We start from the raw sequence: 22,959 nt of genomic DNA on the forward strand, positions 1-22,959 counted from the left end.
ACATAGTACTGCAACTTTATTCACATTTGATCATGCGATAGTGTCCATAATTCATTTTACATCCCACAGTAGTATCACTTTACCTTATAAACATTACTCCTAACACTAGAGCCCCTTATTCACATTACATCACACTGAATTGCTCCTTATTCACATTACACCACACCCTATTGCTCTTTATTCACATTAGACGACACAGTAGTGGCCATTCTATACGCAACGCCACATAGTAGAGCACCTTATACACATAATTCCACACAGTAATGCCCCTTACACATATGAGACACATTAATGTCCTTATAAACATAATGTGCCTTACACATTATGACAACCTTTATTAATGCCCTTTTGCACATAATGGGGCAGATGTATTAACCTGGAGAAGGCATAAGGAAGTGATAAACCAGTGATATGTGCAAGGTGATAAAGGCACCAGCCAATCCGTTCTAATATGTAAATTAACAGGTAGGATCTAATTGGCTGGTGCATTTATCACCTTGCACATATCACTGGTTTATTACTTCCTTATGCGTTCTCCAGGTTAATACATCTGCCCCAATGTCCCTTACACATATGCCGCACATTAATGCCCTTATACACATAATGACACACATAGTGCCCCCTACACATTTGCTGCACATTATTAGTGCCCCTACACACATACACATAATGACACACATACAGTAGTACCCTGTTACACATATGCAGCACATTATTAATACCCTTAGCAGGGCCGAAACTAGGGTTGCTCTCACCCGGGGCAAGATAGTAAATTTGCGCCCCCCCGCAAAGTAAAAAAAAAAAAAATATATATAATTAAAATACAATTTTATATATATATATATATATATATATGCAATGAAAGAAGAGGCGGCACTCAGAGTCTTGGTAACGGTGTCAAACTTGTATTACGTGCGATCTACGTTTCGGGGACCAACTCCCCTTCGTCAGGATAACTGCACAAGTGAATCAAACAGGTTTATATAACAGTGAACTTACCCCCACATCAGAATCCCCACGCCCGTTCTCCGCTGGCCCCGCCGTTCAGGTTTCCGGCAGGCGTCACTGCTCACTCCGGCATAACCGGAAGTGACGTCGCGGCTCCCTCCTGCGTGACCATGGAGACACTGAAACAATAACAAACACACGTGTGTAAACATCATGTTAAGCATTAAGACTGTAGCGTAAAACAGCAGTACAGATAAAGTGCATTCACATGTTATGGTGAAACATTAGTCATTGTTAAATGGATTAAAAATATACCTAAACAAAATAAATGTATTTCGTTAAAAACATACTGTGTCCCTATTTCCAAGTGGACACCAAAAAGTACATAGTGAATTAAAAACCTCAGTGAATCTCGGTGACAGCATTGCGGTGCTTCTAGATCATGGGGTATGGCTATTCTGTGCCATTAAAGAGCTTCCATATGGCTACTTACTACTAGAATAACATCCTGTACTATCCCTACTGTCTGCTACTTGGTATGACAGACACCCAGGGGGCAAAAGAATACCTACTGCCTTATAGGCTCCTAGTGAGTCTGTATCGTTATGTCAGGGTGTAGGCAATTATGCTCCCAACTTGTGGTGGCTTAAAGATGAAAAGATTACTGTCAGACCTTAAAGAAAAAATAATAATAATTATGAGACATTAAAGGAAATTAATGAGGCCCAAGCCCTCATTGAGCCCACCTGGTTTCAGTGTGTTGAGCCTATGTATCCACATAGACTCAAGCTGGAGCAGTTTTTTGCCCCTATTACCACCACGAGGAGCCTCAGGGACATGGTCGATGATACGGTGTTTAAATGTGGCCATGCTGTGCCTGTGTTCTAAAAAATGCTTGGCCACTGGCTGCTCTCCCTCCCCAGATGACAGCGCATTTCTAATTGCGAGCCTATGTTGCGCCATCCTCACCTTGAATTGGCATTCCGTTTTACCGATATAGTAACGCCCACATGGGCAAATGATGGCATAGACCACAAATTTTGATGTGCACGTGAGTGGCCATCTGATGTTAAATTTCTTGCCCGAAAAGGGATGTGAAATGCTGTCTCCAGGAGACATGTGTGTGCACGTCGTACAGCCTGAACACTTGAAACAGCCATTTTTACGGGATAGAAAATGCTTAGGTGGAGGAGGTTTGAGCCTAGTCATATCAGTTTTAACTAGCCAGTCCCTGATGTTTCTACCACGTGTGTAGCTGGGCATCACTCTCTTATCTCGAAAGGTTTTTAGGTCTGGGTCAGTGGCCACCAAAGGCCAGAATTGGCGCAGCTTCTTGGCACTGAACTCACTCTGGGTGCTAAATTCGGTGATCCATGGAATGACTTTGGTCATGTCCTGTGCCGGTTTAGGTGATAATAGCTCCTCCCTATTTTTGGCTGCAGCTTTTAGTTTAGCGGATTGGAGGAGGTCGCGAGGGTACCCTCTCTCAGCGAACCTCTGCTCCATTTCCTCCAGTTGTGCCTCTTTCACTTTGGTGTTACTGTTGACCCTGCAGACCCTGAGGAACTGGGAGTATGGTAAACCCTGTAACGTGGATTTAGGGTGAAAGCTGTCGTATCTTAACAGTGTATTCCGATCGGACGGTTTTTTATACAGGCTAGTTTCCAAACTTCCATTTCCCAGGGTCAGCTGGACGTCCAAGAAGCATATCTTGGTTTTGCTGTGGCTCAAGGTCAACTTTACAGGACTGTCTGTGGCGTTATGTGCTGCTACAAGATCACAGAGGTCTTGTGCCTCATCTCTCCAAAACACTAGTAAATCATCTATATATCTATAGTAGATGAACAATCTGTGGGAAATGGCAGGGTTGGTGAAAAACAGTGCCCGCTCCACTTCCCACATGTAGGCATTAGCGAACGAGGGTGCCACGGCCGACCCCATGGCACACCCCGTTCGTTGTCTATAATAAACGCCATCAAAAATGAAAAAATTGTGTGTTAAAGTGAACCGTAAAAGAGAGATAAAAAAATCTATATCGGGGCCGATATATGCACTGTTGCCTGTAATCAACTGCCGCACGGCTTGTAAGCCCTGTTCATGCGGTATGCATGTGTACAAGCTTGTAACATCTATCGTGGCCAATGTGACATCCTCAGGGACTTGCTCTATTTGTGATAACCTCTTTAATAACACACTTGAATCTTTTAAGTGGGTGAAAGTACCCTGCACACATGGCTGCAAGTAGGCATCAAGATATATCGCTAAAGGCTCGCACAGAGACCCCCGGGCCAGCGGAGAACGGGCGTGGGGATTCTGATGTGGGGGTAAGTTCACTGTTATATAAACCTGTTTGATTCACTTGTGCAGTTATCCTGACGAAGGGGAGTTGGTCCCCGAAACGTAGATCGCACGTAATACAAGTTTGACACCGTTACCAAGACTCTGAGTGCCGCCTCTTCTTTCATTGCATGCATCTTGGGGTGACCCCCCAGGGGAGGGCACCTTAGCAAGTCGGTCCCACGGGATTGCTGGAGTGCCGGAGCATTTTCTGTTGTTGCATTAGTCCCGAGCGTGTCGTGCAGACACACGGGATCTTTTACTCAAGGCACCTGGCACTATTAACAACATCAACTTTCCGTCTCTTCAGGATTTTTCCACAGCACTATAGCACTTTAACCACTGGTTGCACATTTGCACACATCTATGCACAATGGACGCACATCTGTTGTATTACAGTTTTTTGCACTACTAGAAACAGCATCTCTCAGTGAAGGTACAACATGGCTGCGGCAGCGCCTGATCAAGGAGATTTCACGTCATTTTTATTGCACTGTGACACCTATGATACGCTCAGCTTCTCTGATGTTGAGGCAGAGCTCATTTTGCACAAAGAGCCTGTATTTTCTGAAACCACTGCTACCACTAATGACGAGGCATACAGGGACTTGTTACGGCTCAAGAAACGTGAACTTGACTACTTGTACCATAGCCGGACACTATCAGACTACTACAGGGCCAAGCAGCTACCACGAGGCTTCAGGGTACATAATATACCCACTATAGGACGGTATAATATGGAATTTTGTAAAAAGTGGATCGCTGTGCTAAACAAGTGTTCCATGGACCTAATACTACTCGTCATCGAGGAGTCCACCAAAGAACATGACAGAACCAAAGACCTCATTACGAAATTTGAAACGGAGCATGCTGGGCTGCTTACGTCCGACCAGGCTAAGGGGTTGATGACCAAACTACAAGAACAAGTGGAACAGTACAAAATCAATTTATTAAAGTTCAAAAGGGAGAAACTGAACAAAGTTCAGATGGACTATGCCCACCACCGGGTCTATAACTGGCTTGGCAGCTCCACACATCTGAATACAGGACCTGGCCCGCACCGCCCGCGCAAATTCAGGGGCATGGGCAGAGCGGGACACACATCCGCCAGTGATTCAGATGATACACACACCAGTTCGTCGGCCATGTCCCACCGTGAGACCCCTTTAGGGGCTCGAACCCGTGCTGGAATAGCAGCACGGGAAAAAATTCAAGTGCACACGGAGGGGAGGACAGAACCAAAGACAAAGACAAAAACAAAACCAAACCAGCGAAAACAAAGAAACGATAATTTTCAATTTGTCAAGAACCCCCCTTGTTCCTGCTGAGATAAAGGTTCTTAACAAGGGACTTTCTTTTGTGCCCACAAATTCCGGCGATGAGTTCAAAATGAAGGTGGATGCATTCAGGCTACACCGTACACTGAAGCTCAAGGATCATTATTCCAAAACGCCATCTACAACTTCCGACAATTCATTACCAGCGAGAATTCAGAAGCTAGGTCCCAAATCCCGCTTTGACCCGGTCTCCAACAATGCGTCATTGAAGACCTTCTACCGCATGTTGGATAGTCCAGACAACAAACCGCAGCAAAGAAGATGGCCCAATTTGCAAAAGGAAGAACGTGAAGCCCTCAAGACGCTCAGTAAAAGAACTGACATTGTAATACGTAGCGCGGACAAAGGGGGAGCAATTGTGGTACAGGAGGTCGAGGACTACACGCAGGAATGTCTCCGATTATTGTCGGACGGGGACACGTACTGTGTGCTATCCAAAGACCCCACTAAGGCTTTCCAAGCCGAACTGGCCCAGATGCTGCAGCAGGCCAAAGAAGAGGGGATCATTGGCAACAATATTGTGCAGAAATTGTCCTCTGAATGGCCAGTTATTCCCCTGTTCTACACCATTCCAAAGATACACAAGGACGCACAGAGACCCCCTGGGAGACCCATCATCTCAGCCCGGGGGTCTCTGTGCGAGCCTTTAGCGATATATCTTGATGCCTACTTGCAGCCATGTGTGCAGGGTACTTTCACCCACTTAAAAGATTCAAGTGTGTTATTAAAGAGGTTATCACAAATAGAGCAAGTCCCTGAGGATGTCACATTGGCCACGATAGATGTTACAAGCTTGTACACATGCATACCGCATGAACAGGGCTTACAAGCCGTGCGGCAGTTGATTACAGGCAACAGTGCATATATCGGCCCCGATATAGATTTTTTTATCTCTCTTTTACGGTTCACTTTAACACACAATTTTTTCATTTTTGATGGCGTTTATTATAGACAACGAACGGGGTGTGCCATGGGGTCGGCCGTGGCACCCTCGTTCGCTAATGCCTACATGTGGGAAGTGGAGCGGGCACTGTTTTTCACCAACCCTGCCATTTCCCACAGATTGTTCATCTACTATAGATATATAGATGATTTACTAGTGTTTTGGAGAGATGAGGCACAAGACCTCTGTGATCTTGTAGCAGCACATAACGCCACAGACAGTCCTGTAAAGTTGACCTTGAGCCACAGCAAAACCAAGATATGCTTCTTGGACGTCCAGCTGACCCTGGGAAATGGAAGTTTGGAAACTAGCCTGTATAAAAAACCGTCCGATCGGAATACACTGTTAAGATACGACAGCTTTCACCCTAAATCCACGTTACAGGGTTTACCATACTCCCAGTTCCTCAGGGTCTGCAGGGTCAACAGTAACACCAAAGTGAAAGAGGCACAACTGGAGGAAATGGAGCAGAGGTTCGCTGAGAGAGGGTACCCTCGCGACCTCCTCCAATCCGCTAAACTAAAAGCTGCAGCCAAAAATAGGGAGGAGCTATTATCACCTAAACCGGCACAGGACATGACCAAAGTCATTCCATGGATCACCGAATTTAGCACCCAGAGTGAGTTCAGTGCCAAGAAGCTGCGCCAATTCTGGCCTTTGGTGGCCACTGACCCAGACCTAAAAACCTTTCGAGATAAGAGAGTGATGCCCAGCTACACACGTGGTAGAAACATCAGGGACTGGCTAGTTAAAACTGATATGACTAGGCTCAAACCTCCTCCACCTAAGCATTTTCTATCCCGTAAAAATGGCTGTTTCAAGTGTTCAGGCTGTACGACGTGCACACACATGTCTCCTGGAGACAGCATTTCACATCCCTTTTCGGGCAAGAAATTTAACATCAGATGGCCACTCACGTGCACATCAAAATTTGTGGTCTATGCCATCATTTGCCCATGTGGGCGTTACTATATCGGTAAAACGGAATGCCAATTCAAGGTGAGGATGGCGCAACATAGGCTCGCAATTAGAAATGCGCTGTCATCTGGGGAGGGAGAGCAGCCAGTGGCCAAGCATTTTTTAGAACACAGGCACAGCATGGCCACATTTAAACACCGTATCATCGACCATGTCCCTGAGGCTCCTCGTGGTGGTAATAGGGGCAAAAAACTGCTCCAGCTTGAGTCTATGTGGATACATAGGCTCAACACACTGAAACCAGGTGGGCTCAATGAGGGCTTGGGCCTCATTAATTTCCTTTAATGTCTCATAATTATTATTATTTTTTCTTTAAGGTCTGACAGTAATCTTTTCATCTTTAAGCCACAACAAGTTGGGAGCATAATTGCCTACACCCTGACATAATGATACAGACTCACTAGGAGCCTATAAGGCAGTAGGTATTCTTTTGCCCCCTGGGTGTCTGTCATACCAAGTAGCAGACAGTAGGGATAGTACAGGATGTTATTCTAGTAGTAAGTAGCCATATGGAAGCTCTTTAATGGCACAGAATAGCCATACCCCATGATCTAGAAGCACCGCAATGCTGTCACCGAGATTCACTGAGGTTTTTAATTCACTATGTACTTTTTGGTGTCCACTTGGAAATAGGGACACAGTATGTTTTTAACGAAATACATTTATTTTGTTTAGGTATATTTTTAATCCATTTAACAATGACTAATGTTTCACCATAACATGTGAATGCACTTTATCTGTACTGCTGTTTTACGCTACAGTCTTAATGCTTAACATGATGTTTACACACGTGTGTTTGTTATTGTTTCAGTGTCTCCATGGTCACGCAGGAGGGAGCCGCGACGTCACTTCCGGTTATGCCGGAGTGAGCAGTGACGCCTGCCGGAAACCTGAACGGCTGGGCCAGCGGAGAACGGGCGTGGGGATTCTGATGTGGGGGTAAGTTCACTGTTATATAAACCTGTTTGATTCACTTGTGCAGTTATCCTGACGAAGGGGAGTTGGTCCCCGAAACGTAGATCGCACGTAATACAAGTTTGACACCGTTACCAAGACTCTGAGTGCCGCCTCTTCTTTCATTGCATGCATCTTGGGGTGACCCCCCAGGGGAGGGCACCTTAGCAAGTCGGTCCCACGGGATTGCTGGAGTGCCGGAGCATTTTCTGTTGTTATATATATATATATATATATAAAATCCCACACGTTACACCACAGAGGAGCCTCTGCCACACTACAGCCGCTTATGCACGTTACACCACAGAGGAGCTGCGTATACACATTAGATAGATTATATAGGGGGCACACTATCACACAAATGGTGCAGGTCCCAGGGGAACTCTGACACCCACACACAGACCAGGGGCACCCTGACACAAAAACAGATTGTATATGACCACATTGACACACACACGGTATAGGGACCAGATGTACACTGACATACACACAAAATATATAGGGACCAGATGTACACACACACACACACACACACACACACACACACACACACACACACACACACACACTGTATAGGGACCAGATGCACACTGACACACTGTATAGGGACAAGATGCACACTGACACACACACACACACACACACACACACAACACACACACACACACACACACACACACACACACAAAGTATAGGGACCAGACGCACACTGACACACACTGTATAGGGACAAGATGTACACTGACACACACAAAATGTGTAGGGACCAGATACACACTGACACAACACACACACACACACACACACACACACACTGTATGGGGACCACAGGAACACTGACACACGCACACACACACACACACACTGTATAGGGATCAGACGCACACTAACACACACACACTGTATAGGGACCACAGGAACACTGACACACACACACACACACACACACACACACACTGTATAGGGACCAGAGGAACAATGACACACACACAAACACATACACATTGTAGAGGGGGAGCTGTCTGCCAGGTAGAGAAACATACCTCATAATAAATCTCTCTCTGTCACAGCTGCCCCTCATTCACAGTCCACGCTGCTGCGTTGTGTGCCTCCCCCTGTTCCCAGTCATGGGGAGGGCTGTGGGCTCAGGGCTGCTGGAGACATGCTGTCTCCGAGAAAGCTCCCCTGTCAGAGGAACCTGCATAGTCTAGTGCGGAATGCTGCAGCGTCAGTGACAGTGACTCATTCACTGTCACTGACTGACTGCAGCCGCCAGCCAGTGTGCTCTCATCAGTCCCAGGCTCGGCTCTGCTCAACCGCGCCGGCCAGACTACTGTCTCCGTCCTCTCTCCCTCACCTCCGCGGCAACCAGAGATTTTGGCTGCAGAAACAGCCTCCCTAGCGCCCCCACATTCCAGCGCCCGGGGCGCGTGACCCCCTAGCCCCCCCTTAGTTACGGCCCTGCCCTTAGACACATAATGACACACATAGTGCCCCTTTACACATATGTTGCACATTATTAATGCATTTTTACATGACACACATAATGCTCCTTACACATATTATGAACACTACTGCACAACCAACCCACTCACATGCACACAGCACTCACACTGCAACTAACACTGTGACCTCGGCCTCTGATTGGATACAGATGTGTCCTAATAAATCTTGCCTCAATGCTAATGTCGGGCACCTTTTTTTATGAAAATGCATCTTATTTGCATTGCTATGTGGCTAGGATGCACAAGCAGCTACTGCTGATTAAAATGATATGCAGCATGTCTATATTCTGTGTGAGATTGTAGCTGTATCTGCATATGAAATGCTACACACAAAATATAGGCATGCCGCATATCATTTTAATCAGCAGAAGCTGCTGATGCCCCTAGGCATATGAAATGCCCTAGGCAATTGCCTAGTTTGCCTATGGCAGGCTCTGAGTGGTGCTTACTAAACAGCACCTCCTACTGCATTCCACATCACCGCTGGTCACACTCATATCAGGCACATAATGCTGTATACTATGCCATAGTGGTGCTTACTATATAACACCAGATGCTGTGCAGTGGTCAAAACACACTAACTGGTCCCATGCTGTTGTTGGACTAAAGGCCTATACACACGGTGAGATTCAGGCTATGCCTGATTCTCAATATGCAACAGGGGCTAGGTCGGCATCGCAAGCACATAATGGAGGAGATTCAAATGTTTGAAAAGTCAGTTGGGAGCCTGTTTTTTCATATCCAATAGACAGGAAAAAACAGACACCCAACTGACTTTTCAAACATTTGAATCTCCCCCAATGAGTGTGCTTGCGATACTGACAATGTGCGATTTTGGCTAAGTGTCAATTTTGACTATCTTGAGATCTGCACTAAATTTATATAGTCAAAATCGTAAGAAAATATCTCACCGTGTGTACGCACTATTAGTGTTCCAGTGGGTGACCATATAGAATGTGTGTGGGGCACCTGTACAGTATGGGTTGTTATGCTATTTATACTCTGTACGTTCTGACAGATTAAACACCACTGCAACAAAGTCGGATTAACAGCCAAACATGTTGGGTGCAGCTTGCCGAAGGTGACGTGGTAACATCAGACACCACTCCGAGTGATTTCAATCTATGATGTAAGTGAGCATTTTATTGTGGAGTAAAGTTTTTAAATATACTCAGTAGTGCGCACTTCACTTTACTCTTTTATATATCTATCTATGGGCCTAATTCAGACGTGATCGTAGCCATGCAAAATTTTGCATGGCTACGATCAGTTACTCAAACAAGTAGGGGGATGCCCAGAATGTCTGGCCCCTACCCCCTTTCCTTCCACGGCACAAGTACAAAAACATTGCACAGCGGCAATGCCTTTGTACTTGACGAGTAGCTTCCTACCAGCGCAGCTCCTGCTGTCCAGGTCACGCAGCCGCGGCGGCCCGCCACAACACGGTCCGGGCACATCTGCATTACACGGACTGCACCCCAAAACGGCGGCACAATGCCGCTGGCCCAATCAGGCAGAGGCGATGACTGGGCAGAGATGCCGATCGCATCTCTGGCATGCGCCGGCGCACTGAGGCACCAGCACATGTGCAGTTCAGACCTGATCGCCCGTTGTGTGAATATGCACAGCAGAGATTAGGTCTGAATTAGGCCCTCATACAGCTGTCAGTGAGGCAGGGATGTGCTGCTGTCAGTGAGGCTGGGATGTGCTGCTGTCAGTGAGGCAGGGATGTGCTGCTGTCGGTGAGGCAGGGATGTGCTGCCCACTATCTCCCTACCACCCCTGCCTGAGTCACCCACTATACCTGTCACCCCTGCTTCAGTCACCCACTGTCCCTGTCACCAACCATCTCCCTATTGCCCCTGCCTCATTTACCCACTGTCCCTGTCACCCCTGCCACACTCACCCACTATCTCCCTATCACCCGTGCCTCAGTCATTTACTATCCCTGTCATCGTTGCCTCAGTCACCCACCTTCTTCCTATAGTTACCCAACCCCTTCCTATCACCCGTCCCTCAGTAACCCACTATCTCCTAGTCATCCCTGCCACCGGTGCCGACATTTCTGCTTGCAGCCCCCTGACGTGGTAAGCTGAAATGTGTAGTGTCCTGTTTCAGAACCAAAACAGTACATTAAGTGTTGTGGGTGGTCTTTTAGTTGGATTTAACCGTTTCATGTCTAAACCTGATGCTTTTGGGTGCTTAAAGAGTAATGTACTTTAACAGGACGGCTTTTCCTTGTGAGAAAAATGTACTTGAACAGGACATCTTTTCCTTTACAATATCTTGCCTCTGCAATGACATACACAGTGGTAAACTCAGGGCAATGCTTTGTAGATTAAGGCCTAACAGAATACTTTAAATGATCTTTCTAGTCTCTCTAGTATGGGAGAAAAATGCACTTGAAAAGGATAGCTTTTCCTGTTTTATGCTACCAACACTGTTTTCTTGATACATTCCATTTTTAAACTTATTCATTTATGTACCATTAGTTAGAAGTAGAATAACTCTAACAGAGCAAAAATCATCTACGGCGGCATCACACTGGATAAGTTCTATCTCATCTGATGTTGGAAGCTAAGCAGTGTTGGGCCTGGTTAGTTCTTGGATGGGATACCACCTGGGAATACCAGGTGCTGTATGTGTTTTTATACCACCAGTACCGTTTTCTTAATACATTCCATGTTAAAACTTATTCATTTATGTAACCAGTAGTTAGAAGTAGAAGAGCTCTAACAGAAACTACCAAGCTCATCTACAGCCACACCACACTGGATATGCCCAATCTCATCTGATCTAGGAAGCAAAGCAGTATTGGGCTTGGTTAATACATGGATGGTAGACCGCTTGGGAATACCAGATGCTGTAGGTGTTTTTATACTACCAACACCGTTTTCTTGATACATTCCATGTTTAAACTCTGTGGAGTCTTATTTTGTCTACTTCTTATCTACATTTAATTCCTTTACCTCTAATCAAGGCATTTTTAAATACTGGGGGGCTGCCATGATGCGAGGCCTACCCAGGCCTCAGGGCTGAATTTGAATGTTCTTGCGAACTAACTGTGGGGGTACATGTACTAAGCAGGGATAAAAGTGGAGAAGCGAGGCAGTGGAGAAGTTGCCCAAGGCAACCAATCAGCACTGATGTAACATTTCTAATTTGCATACTTTAAAAGTATACAGAGCAGCTGATTGGTTTCCATGGGTAACTTCTTTTTGTGGGCATTGTTTTGTGTCCAGACCGGTGGCAGGTGGTGTGCATTTGCTGGGAAGGCAGGAAGACCTCAGATATGCTGCATCTCCTGATGTGTCTCCCTCAAGTGGCTGTCAGCAAGCAAATGCATGCTAGACACCCCATTCCACTTCTATATTCACACAATATACTGCATGGTGAATATAGAAGTGGTGCCAGATCCGGCCCTAACCAATATGATGCCCTAGGCAAGATTTTGGCTGGTGCCCCCTAGCAACCCCGCTGGTTCCGCCTCTGACCTTGCACCTCTTTCCCAGCACCATCACCCCTCACCCATAGCAGTCCTTATTTTGGTGTTTGTACCCCCTATATTTTAAATAGGAACAGTTCGCACATTTGGCGCACAGCCCAAAAAGGGGTGTGTTTTTGCTGGCAAGGGTCATGGCCACACAATAGGAACCCCAATTCCAATTAAACCACATAGTACTGCAACTTTATTCACATTTGATCATGCGATAGTGTCCATAATTCATTTTACATCCCACAGTAGTATCACTTTACCTTATAAAACATTACTCCTAACACTAGAGCCCCTTATTCACATTACATCACACTGAATTGCTCCTTATTCACATTACACCACACCCTATTGCTCTTTATTCACATTAGACGACACAGTAGTGCCCATTCTATACGCTACGCCACATAGTAGAGCACCTTATACACATAATTCCACACAGTAATGCCCCTTACACATATGAGACACATTATTAATGTCCTTATAAACATAATGTGCCTTACACATTATGACAACCTTTATTAATGCCCTTTTGCACATAATGGGGCAGATGTATTAACCTGGAGAAGGCATAAGGAAGTGATAAACCAGTGATATGTGCAAGGTGATAAAGGCACCAGCCAATCCGTTCTAATATGTAAATTAACAGGTAGGATCTAATTGGCTGGTGCATTTATCACCTTGCACATATCACTGGTTTATTACTTCCTTATGCCTTCTCCAGGTTAATACATCTGCCCCAATGTCCCTTACACATATGCCGCACATTAATGCCCTTATACACATAATGAAACACATAGTGCCCCCTACACATTTGCTGCACATTATTAGTGCCCCTACACACATACACATAATGACACACATACAGTAGTACCCTGTTACACATATGCCGCACATTATCAATACCCTTAGACACATAATGACACACATAGTGCCCCTTTACACATATGTTGCACATTATTAATGCATTTTCACATGACACACATAATGCTCCTTACACATATTCTGAACACTACTGCACAACCAACCCACTCACATGCACACAGCACTCACACTGCCACTAACACTGTGACCTCTGCCTCTGATTGGATACAGATGTGTCCTAATAAATCTTGCCTCAATGCTAATGTCGGGCACCTTTTTTTATGAAAATGCATCCTATTTGCATTGCTATGTGGCTAGGATGCACAAGCAGCTACTGCTGATTAAAATGATATGCAGCATGCCTATATTCTGTGTGAGATTGTAGCTGTATCTGCATATGAAATGCTACACACAAAATATAGGCATGCCGCATATCATTTTAATCAGCAGAAGCTGCTGATGCCCTTAGGCATATGAAATGCCCTAGGCAATTGCCTAGTTTGCCTATGGCAGGCTCTGAGTGGTGCCTACTAAACAGCACCTCCTACTGCATCCCACATCACCGTTGGTCACACTCATATCAGGCCCAAAATACTGTATACTATGCCATAGTGTTGCTTACTATATAACACCAGATGCTGTGCAGTGGTCAAAACACACTAACTGGTCCCATGCTGTTGTTGAACTAAAGGCCTATACACACGGTGAGATTCAGGCTAGGCCTGATTCTCAATATGCAACAGGGGCTAGGTCTGCATCGCAAGCACATAATGGAGGAGATTCAAATGTTTGAAAAGTCAGTTGGGAGCCTGTTTTTTAGAGATGAGCGCCGGAAATTTTTCGGGTTTTGTGTTTTGGTTTTGGGTTCGGTTCCGCGGCCGTGTTTTGGGTTCGACCGCGTTTTGGCAAAACCTCACCGAATTTTTTTTGTCGGATTCGGGTGTGTTTTGGATTCGGGTGTTTTTTTAAAAAAAACCTAAAAAACAGCTTAAATCATAGAATTTGGGGGTAATTTTGATCCCAAAGTATTATTAACCTCAAAAAACATAATTTACACTCATTTTCAGCCTATTCTGAACACATCACACCTCACAATATTATTTTTAGTCCTAAAATTTGCACCGAGGTCGCTGTGTGAGTAAGATAAGCGACCCTAGTGGCCGACACAAACACCGGGCCCATCTAGGAGTGGCACTGCAGTGTCACGCAGGATGGCCCTTCCAAAAAACCCTCCCCAAACAGCACATGACGCAAAGAAAAAAAGAGGCGCAATGAGGTAGCTGACTGTGTGAGTAAGATTAGCGACCCTAGTGGCCGACACAAACACCGGGCACATCTAGGAGTGGCACTGCAGTGTCACGCAGGATGTCCCTTCCAAAAAACCCTCCCCAAACAGCACATGACGCAAAGAAAAAAAGAGGCGCAATGAGGTAGCTGTGTGAGTAAGATTAGCGACCCTAGTGGCCGACACAAACACCGGGCCCATCTAGGAGTGGCACTGCAGTGTCACGCAGGATGTCCCTTCCAAAAAACCCTCCCCAATCAGCACATGATGCAAAGAAAAAGAAAAGAAAAAAGAGGTGCAAGATGGAATTATCCTTGGGCCCTCCCACCCACCCTTATGTTGTATAAACAAAACAGGACATGCACACTTTAACCAACCCATCATTTCAGTGACAGGGTCTGCCACACGACTGTGACTGATATGACGGGTTGGTTTGGACCCCCCCCAAAAAAGAAGCAATTAATCTCTCCTTGCACAAACTGGCTCTACAGAGGCAAGATGTCCACCTCATCTTCACCCTCCGATATATCACCGTGTACATCCCCCTCCTCACAGATTATCAATTCGTCCCCACTGGAATCCACCATCTCAGCTCCCTGTGTACTTTGTGGAGGCAATTGCTGCTGGTCAATGTCTCCGCGGAGGAATTGATTATAATTCATTTTAATGAACATCATCTTCTCCACATTTTCTGGATGTAACCTCGTACGCCGATTGCTGACAAGGTGAGCGGTGGCACTAAACACTCTTTCGGAGTACACACTTGTGGGAGGGCAACTTAGGTAGAATAAAGCCAGTTTGTGCAAGGGCCTCCAAATTGCCTCTTTTTCCTGCCAGTATAAGTACGGACTGTGTGACGTGCCTACTTGGATGCGGTCACTCATATAATCCTCCACCATTCTATCAATGTTGAGAGAATCATATGCAGTGACAGTAGACGACATGTCCGTAATCGTTGTCAGGTCCTTCAGTCCGGACCAGATGTCAGCATCAGCAGTCGCTCCAGACTGCCCTGCATCACCGCCAGCGGGTGGGCTCGGAATTCTGAGCCTTTTCCTCGCACCCCCAGTTGCGGGAGAATGTGAAGGAGGAGATGTTGACAGGTCGCGTTCCGCTTGACTTGACAATTTTGTCACCAGCAGGTCTTTCAACCCCAGCAGACCTGTGTCTGCCGGAAAGAGAGATCCAAGGTAGGCTTTAAATCTAGGATCGAGCACGGTGGCCAAAATGTAGTGCTCTGATTTCAACAGATTGACCACCCGTGAATCCTTGTTAAGCGAATTAAGGGCTGCATCCACAAGTCCCACATGCCTAGCGGAATCGCTCCGTGTTAGCTCCTTCTTCAATGCCTCCAGCTTCTTCTGCAAAAGCCTGATGAGGGGAATGACCTGACTCAGGCTGGCAGTGTCTGAACTGACTTCACGTGTGGCAAGTTCAAAGGGCATCAGAACCTTGCACAACGTTGAAATCATTCTCCACTGCACTTGAGACAGGTGCATTCCACCTACTATATCGTGCTCAATTGTATAGGCTTGAATGGCCTTTTGCTGCTCCTCCAACCTCTGAAGCATATAGAGGGTTGAATTCCACCTCGTTACCACTTCTTGCTTCAGATGATGGCAGGGCAGGTTCAGTAGTTTTTGGTGGTGCTCCAGTTTTCTGTACGTGGTGCCTGTACGCCGAAAGTGTCCCGCAATTCTTCTGGCCACCGACAGCATCTCTTGCACGCCCCTGTCGTTTTTTAAAAAATTCTGCACCACCAAATTCAAGGTATGTGCAAAACATGGGACGTGCTGGAATTGGCCCAGATTTAATGCACACACAATATTGCTGGCGTTGTCCGATGCCACAAATCCACAGGAGAGTCCAATTGGGGTAAGCCATTCCGCGATGATCTTCCTCAGTTGCCGTAAGAGGTTTTCAGCTGTGTGCGTATTCTGGAAAGCGGTGATACAAAGCGTAGCCTGCCTAGGAAAGAGTTGGCGTTTGCGAGATGCTGCTACTGGTGCCGCCGCTGCTGTTCTTGCGGCGGGAGTCCATACATCTACCCAGTGGGCTGTCACAGTCATATAGTCCTGACCCTGCCCTGCTCCACTTGTCCACATGTCCGTGGTTAAGTGGACATTGGGTACAGCTGCATTTTTTAGGACACTGGTGACTCTTTTTCTGAGGTCTGTGTACATTTTCGGTATCGCCTGCCTAGAGAAATGGAACCTAGATGGTATTTGGTACCGGGGACACAGTACCTCCAACAAGTCTCTAGTTGGCTCTGCAGTAATGATGGATACCGGAACCACGTTTCTCACCACCCAGGATGCCAAGGCCTCAGTTATCCGCTTTGCAGTAGGATGACTGCTGTGATATTTCATCTTCCTCGCAAAGGACTGTTGAACAGTCAATTGCTTACTGGAAGTAGTACAAGTGGGCTTACGACTTCCCCTCTGGGATGACCATCGACTCCCAGCGGCAACAACAGCAGCGCCAGCAGCAGTAGGCGTTACACGCAAGGATGAATCGGAGGAATCCCAGGCAGGAGAGGACTCGTCAGACTTGCCAGTGACATGGCCTGCAGGACTATTGGCATTCCTGGGGAAGGAGGAAATTGACACTGAGGGAGTTGGTGGGGTGGTTTGCGTGAGCTTGGTTACAAGAGGAAGGGATTTACTGGTCAGTGGACTGCTTCCGCTGTCACCCAAAGTTTTTGAACTTGTCACTGACTTATTATGAATGCGCTGCAGGTGACGTATAAGGGAGGATGTTCCGAGGTGGTTAACGTCCTTACCCCTACTTATTACAGCTTGACAAAGGGAACACACGGCTTGACACCTGTTGTCCGCATTTCTGGTGAAATACCTCCACACCGAAGAGCTGATTTTTTTGGTATTTTCACCTGGCATGTCAACGGCCATATTCCTCCCACGGACAACAGGTGTCTCCCCGGGTGCCTGACTTAAACAAACCACCTCACCATCAGAATCCTCCTGGTCAATTTCCTCCCCAGCGCCAGCAACACCCATATCCTCCTCATCCTGGTGTACTTCAACACTGACATCTTCAATCTGACTATCAGGAACTGGACTGCGGGTGCTCCTTCCAGCACTTGCAGGGGGCATGCAAATAGTGGAAGGCGCATGCTCTTCACGTCCAGTGTTGGGAAGGTCAGGCATCGCAAACGACACAATTGGACTCTCCTTGTGGATTTGGGATTTCAAAGAACGCACAGTTCTTTGCGGTGCTTTTGCCAGCTTGAGTCTTTTCAGTTTTCTAGCGAGAGGCTGAGTGCTTCCATCCTCATGTGAAGCTGAACCACTAGCCATGAACATAGGCCAGGGCCTCAGCCGTTCCTTGCCACTCCGTGTGGTAAATGGCATATTGGCAAGTTTACGCTTCTCCTCCGACAATTTTATTTTAGGTTTTGGAGTCCTTTTTTTTCTGATATTTGGTGTTTTGGATTTGACATGCTCTGTACTATGACATTGGGCATCGGCCTTGGCAGACGACGTTGCTGGCATTTCATCGTCTCGGCCATGACTAGTGGCAGCAGCTTCAGCACGAGGTGGAAGTGGATCTTGATCTTTCCCTAATTTTGGAACCTCAACTTTTTTGTTCTCCATATTTTATAGGCAGAACTAAAAGGCACCTCAGGTAAACAATGGAGATGGATGGATTGGATACTAGTATACAATTATGGACGGACTGCCACGGTTAGGTGGTATAAAAAAACCACGGTTAGGTGGTATATATTATAATAATAATACAATTATGGATGGACGGACTGCCTGCCGACTGCCGACACAGAGGTAGCCACAGCCATGAACTACCGCACTGTACACTGGTTGATAAAGAGATAGTAGTATACTCGTAACAACTAGTATGACACTATGACGACGGTATAAAGAATGAAAAAAAAAACACGGTTAGGTGGTATATATTATAATAATAATACAATTATGGATGGACGGACTGCCTGCCGACTGCCGACACAGAGGTAGCCACAGCCGTGAACTACCGCACTGTACACTGGTTGATAAAGAGATAGTAGTATACTCGTAACAACTAGTATGACACTATGACGACGGTATAAAGAATGAAAAAAAAACCACGGTTAGGTGGTATATATTATAATAATAATACAATTATGGATGGACGGACTGCCTGCCGACTGCCGACACAGAGGTAGCCACAGCCGTGAACTACCGCACTGTACACTGGTTGATAAAGAGATAGTAGTATACTCGTAACAACTAGTATGACACTATGACGACGGTATAAAGAATGAAAAAAAAAACACGGTTAGGTGGTATATATTATAATAATAATACAATTATGGATGGACGGACTGCCTGCCGACTGCCGACACAGAGGTAGCCACAGCCGTGAACTACCGCACTGTACACTGGTTGATAAAGAGATAGTAGTATACTCGTAACAACTAGTATGACACTATGACGACGGTATAAAGAATGAAAAAAAAACCACGGTTAGGTGGTATATATTATAATAATAATACAATTATGGATGGACGGACTGCCTGCCGACTGCCGACACAGAGGTAGCCACAGCCGTGAACTACCGCACTGTACACTGGTTGATAAAGAGATAGTAGTATACTCGTAACAACTAGTATGACACTATGACGACGGTATAAAGAATGAAAAAAAAACCACGGTTAGGTGGTATATATTATAATAATAATACAATTATGGATGGACGGACTGCCTGCCGACTGCCGACACAGAGGTAGCCACAGCCGTGAACTACCGCACTGTACACTGGTTGATAAAGAGATAGTAGTATACTCGTAACAACTAGTATGACACTATGACGACGGTATAAAGAATGAAAAAAAAACCACGGTTAGGTGGTATATATTATAATAATAATACAATTATGGATGGACGGACTGCCTGCCGACTGCCGACACAGAGGTAGCCACAGCCATGAACTACCGCACTGTACACTGGTTGATAAAGAGATAGTAGTATACTCGTAACAACTAGTATGACACTATGACGACGGTATAAAGAATGAAAAAAAAACCACGGTTAGGTGGTATATATTATAATAATAATACAATTATGGATGGACGGACTGCCTGCCGACTGCCGACACAGAGGTAGCCACAGCCGTGAACTACCGCACTGTACACTGGTTGATAAAGAGATAGTAGTATACTCGTAACAACTAGTATGACACTATGACGGTATAAAGAATGAAAAAAAAACCACGGTTAGGTGGTATATATTATAATAATAATACAATTATGGATGGACGGACTGCCTGCCGACTGCCGACACAGAGGTAGCCACAGCCGTGAACTACCGCACTGTACACTGGTTGATAAAGAGATAGTAGTATACTCGTAACAATTAGGATGACACTATGACGGTATAAAGAATGAAAAAAAAACCACGGTTAGGTGGTAGGTATATAATAATAAATAATACAATTCTGGTCGGACGGACTGCCTGCCGTGTGCCGACACAGAGGTAGCCACAGCCGTGAACTACCGCACTGTACACTGGTTGATAAAGAGATAGTAGTATACTCGTAACAATTAGGATGACACTATGACGGTATAAAGAATGAAAAAAAAACCACGGTTAGGTGGTAGGTATATAATAATAAATAATACAATTCTGGTCGGACGGACTGCCTGCCGTGTGCCGACACAGAGGTAGCCACAGCCGTGAACTACCGCACTGTACACTGGTTGATAAAGAGATAGTAGTATACTCGTAACAATTAGGATGACACTATGACGGTATAAAGAATGAAAAAAAAACCACGGTTAGGTGGTAGGTATATAATAATAAATAATACAATTCTGGTCGGACGGACTGCCTGCCGTGTGCCGACACAGAGGTAGCCACAGCCGTGAACTACCGCACTGTACACTGGTTGATAAAGAGATAGTAGTATACTCGTAACAATTAGGATGACACTATGACGGTATAAAGAATGAAAAAAAAACCACGGTTAGGTGGTAGGTATATAATAATAAATAATACAATTCTGGTCGGACGGACTGCCTGCCGTGTGCCGACACAGAGGTAGCCACAGCCGTGAACTACCGCACTGTACACTGGTTGATAAAGAGATAGTAGTATACTCGTAACAATTAGGATGACACTATGACGGTATAAAGAATGAAAAAAAAACCACGGTTAGGTGGTAGGTATATAATAATAAATAATACAATTCTGGTCGGACGGACTGCCTGCCGTGTGCCGACACAGAGGTAGCCACAGCCGTGAACTACCGCACTGTACACTGGTTGATAAAGAGATAGTAGTATACTCGTAACAATTAGGATGACACTATGACGGTATAAAGAATGAAAAAAAAACCACGGTTAGGTGGTAGGTATATAATAATAAATAATACAATTCTGGTCGGACGGACTGCCTGCCGTGTGCCGACACAGAGGTAGCCACAGCCGTGAACTACCGCACTGTACTGTGTCTGCTGCTAATATAGACTGGTTGATATTTAAAGAGATATTAGTAGTATACAACAATACTATACTGGTGGTCAGGCACTGGTCACCACTCCTGCAGCAAAAGTGTGCACTGTTAATTAATATAATTGTACTCCTGGCTCCTGCTAACAACCTGCAGTGCTCCCCAGTCTCCCCCACAATTAATTATAAGCTTTTAATTTATACATTGATGACTGTGCAGCACACTGGGCTGAGCTGAGTGCACACAGACTGAGTCACACTGTGTGACTGACTGTGCTGTGTATCGTTTTTTTTTTCAGGCAGAGAACGGATATAGCAGAGAGAAGTGAACGGATATATTATATTAAATAAAAGTTAACTAGCTGCTGCACTGGTCACTGACTGTGGTAAACTAACTCTGTCTGCGACTCTGCACAATCTCTCTCTATCTAATCTATCTATCTCTATTCTAATGGAGAGGACGCCAGACACGTCCTCTCCCTATCAATCTCAATGCACGAGTGAAAATGGCGGCGACGCGCGGCTCCTTATATAGAATCCGAGTCTCGCGATAGAATCCGAGCCTCGCGAGAATCCGACAGCGTCATGATGACGTTCGGGCGCGCTCGGGTTAACCGAGCAAGGCGGGAAGATCCGAGTCGCTCGGACCCGTGGAAAAAAAAGTGAAGTTCGTGCGGGTTCGGATTCAAAGAAACCGAACCCGCTCATCTCTACTGTTTTTTCATATCCAATAGACAGGAAAAAACAGACACCCAACTGACTTTTCAAACATTTGAATCTCCCTCAATGAGTGTGCTTGCGATACTGACAATGTGCGATTTTGGCTAAGTGTCAATTTTGACTATCTTGAGATCTGCACTAAATTTATATAGTCAAAATCGTAAGAAAATATCTCACCGTGTGTACGCACTATTAGTGTTCCAGTGGGTGACCATATAGAATGTGTGTGGGGCACCTGTACAGTATGGGTTGTTATGCTATTTATACTCTGTACGTTCTGACAGATTAAACACCACTGCAACAAAGTCGGATTAACAGCCAAACATGTTGGGTGCAGCTTGCCGAAGGTGACGTGGTAACATCAGACACCACTCCGAGTGATTTCAATCTATGATGTAAGTGAGCATTTTATTGTGGAGTAAAGTTTTTAAATATACTCAGTAGTGCGCACTTCACTTTACTCTTTTATATATCTATCTATGGGCCTAATTCAGACGTGATCGTAGCCATGCAAAATTTTGCATGGCTACGATCAGTTACTCAAACAAGTAGGGGGATGCCCAGAATGTCTGGCCCCTACCCCCTTTCCTTCCACGGCACAAGTACAAAAACATTGCACAGCGGCAATGCCTTTGTACTTGACGAGTAGCTTCCTACCAGCGCAGCTCCTGCTGTCCAGGTCACGCAGCCGCGGCGGCCCGCCACAACACGGTCCGGGCACATCTGCATTACACGGACTGCACCCCAAAACGGCGGCACAATGCCGCTGGCCCAATCAGGCAGAGGCGATGACTGGGCAGAGATGCCAATCGCATCTCTGGCATGCGCCGGCGCACTGAGGCACCAGCACATGTGCAGTTCAGACCTGTGTGCCCGTTGTGTGAATATGCACAGCAGAGATTAGGTCTGAATTAGGCCCTCATACAGCTGTCAGTGAGGCAGGGATGTGCTGCTGTCAGTGAGGCAGGGATGTGCTGCTGTCAGTGAGGCAGGGATGTGCTGCTGTCGGTGAGGCAGGGATGTGCTGCCCACTATCTCCCTACCACCCCTGCCTGAGTCACCCACTATACCTGTCACCCCTGCTTCAGTCACCCACTGTCCCTGTCACCAACCATCTCCCTATTGCCCCTGC

The 22,959-nt window shown here is 45.9% G+C and overlaps 2 pseudogenes; both read left to right on the forward strand.

Moving 5' to 3' along the window:
- Positions 1–11,528: 11,528 nt before the first annotated feature.
- Positions 11,529–11,647, forward strand: LOC134981815 (5S ribosomal RNA; annotated as a pseudogene).
- A 108-nt stretch (positions 11,648–11,755) lies between these two features.
- On the forward strand, positions 11,756–11,874 carry LOC134981756 (5S ribosomal RNA; annotated as a pseudogene).
- Positions 11,875–22,959: the final 11,085 nt, after the last annotated feature.

Source organism: Pseudophryne corroboree, chromosome 12 (genome assembly GCF_028390025.1).
Source record: "Pseudophryne corroboree isolate aPseCor3 chromosome 12, aPseCor3.hap2, whole genome shotgun sequence".
NCBI lineage: Eukaryota > Metazoa > Chordata > Amphibia > Anura > Myobatrachidae > Pseudophryne > Pseudophryne corroboree.